Genomic DNA, 2,277 nt, shown 5'->3' on the forward strand with positions numbered 1-2,277 from the left:
ATCCAGGACATGTGCTACCGGGTCACCAGAAAAGGAAGCTACACCTCACCGGCTGGGATGCCCGCATTCTCCACCATATGTGAGGTAGCACGGTCGGCTGCACAGCAGAAGACACGGGATCCAGGCATTAAGGTTCACAGCACACGGTTTTAATGTCCAAACAAAAGTCCACACCAATATACATGTGCCTCTCCAGCAGAGAACTCAGGGAGTTGTGTTTACTCCCTCACACCCGGCACACCTGCCCTTGTTCCTGTTTGCATTTAACCCTTCCTTCAGCCTGTAAGGAAACAGCATTAACCCTAGAGTGGATGTACTTTCTATCATGGAGTGAGCACAACCGGGGCGAGACATACCGGCCGTCATAGACAACCCCGGTCACAGTCTCACAATATATATATATATATATATTTATTTAATTATTTATATATATTTTTTTATATATATATATATATACACAGTCATATGAAAAAGTTTGGGCACCCCTATTAATGTTAACCTTTTTTCTTTATAACAATTTGGGTTTTTGCAACAGCTATTTCAGTTTCATATATCTAATAACTGATGGACTCAGTAATATTTCTGAATTGAAATGAGGTTTATTGTACTAACAGAAAATGTGCAATCTGCATTTAAACAAAATTTGACAGGTGCAAAATTATAGGCACCCTTATCAATTTCTTGATTTGAACACTCCTAACTACTTTTTACTAACTTACTGAAGCACTAAATTGGTTTTATAACCTCATTGAACTTTGAACTTCATAGGCAGGTGTATCCAATCATGAGAACAGGTATTTAAGATGGCCACTTGCAAGTTGTTTTCCTATTTGAATCTCCTATGAAGAGTGACATCATGGGCTCCTCAAAACAACTTTCAAATGATCTGAAAACAAAGATTATTCAACATAGTTGTTCAGGGGAAGGATACAAAAAGTTGTCTCAGAGATTTAAACTGTCAGTTTCCACTGTGAGGAACATAGTAAGGAAATGGAAGAACACAGGTACAGTTCTTGTTAAGCCCAGAAGTACAGGCCAAGAAAAATATCAGAAAGGCAGAGCAGAAGAATGGTGAGAACAGTCAAGGACAATCCACAGACCATCTCCAAAGACCTGCAGCATCATCTTGCTGCAGATGGTGTCAATGTGCATCGGTCAACAATACAGCGCACTTTGCTCAAGGAGAAGCTGTATGGGAGAGTGATGCGAAAGAAGCCGTTTATGCAAGCACGCCACAAACAGAGTTGCCTGAGGTATGCAAAAGCACAAGCCAGTTACATTTTGGAAGAAGGTCCTGTGGACTGATGAAACAAAGATTGAGTTGTTTGGTCATACAAAAAGGCATTATGCATGGAGGCAAAAAAACACAGCATTCCGAGAAAAGCACTTGCTACCCACAGTAAAATTTGGTGGAGGTCCCATCATGCTTTGGGGCTGTGTGGCCAATGCCGGCACCGGGAATCTTGCTAAAGTTGAGGGTTGCATGGATTCAACTCAGTATCAGCAAATTCTTGACAATAATGTGCAGGAATCAGTGATGAAGTTGAAGTTAAGCAGTGGATGGATATTTCAGCATGACAATGATCCAAAACACCGCTCCAAATCTACTCAGGCATTCATGCAGAGGAACAATTACAATGTTCTGGAATGGCCATCCCAGTCCACAGACCTGAATATCATTGAATATCTGTGGGATGATTTGAAGCGGCTGTCCATGCTCGGCGACCATCAAACTTAACTGAACTGGAATTGTTTTGTAAACAGGAATGGTCAAATATACCTTCATCCAGGATCCAGGAAGTCATTAAAAGCTACAGGAAGCGACTAGAGGCTGTTATTTCTGCAAAAGGAGGATCTACAAAATATTAATGTCATTTTAATGTTGAGGTGCCCATACTTATGCACCTGTCAAATTTAGTTTAAATGCAGATTGCACATTTTCTGTAATTACTATAAACCTCATTTCAATCCAGAAATATTACTCAGTCCATCAGTTATTAGATATATGAAACTGAAATAGCAAAAACCCAAATTGTTATAAAGAAAAAAGGTTAACATTAATAGGTGTGCCCAAACCTTTTCATATGACTATATATATATATATATATATATATATATATATATATATATACAGATCTATAAGACTATAAAGAATTAACATAGTTATACATCAAACTTAGAGGACTGAATACTTGTTACAATTCTGCCGCTCCCTGTGTCTACATAGTTATCGTGCTTTGCTTTCTGAGTATCAGACACTTTCAGTTTCGTTTCTCT

The sequence above is a fragment of the Anomaloglossus baeobatrachus genome, chromosome 4 (genome assembly GCF_048569485.1).
Source record: "Anomaloglossus baeobatrachus isolate aAnoBae1 chromosome 4, aAnoBae1.hap1, whole genome shotgun sequence".
NCBI lineage: Eukaryota > Metazoa > Chordata > Amphibia > Anura > Aromobatidae > Anomaloglossus > Anomaloglossus baeobatrachus.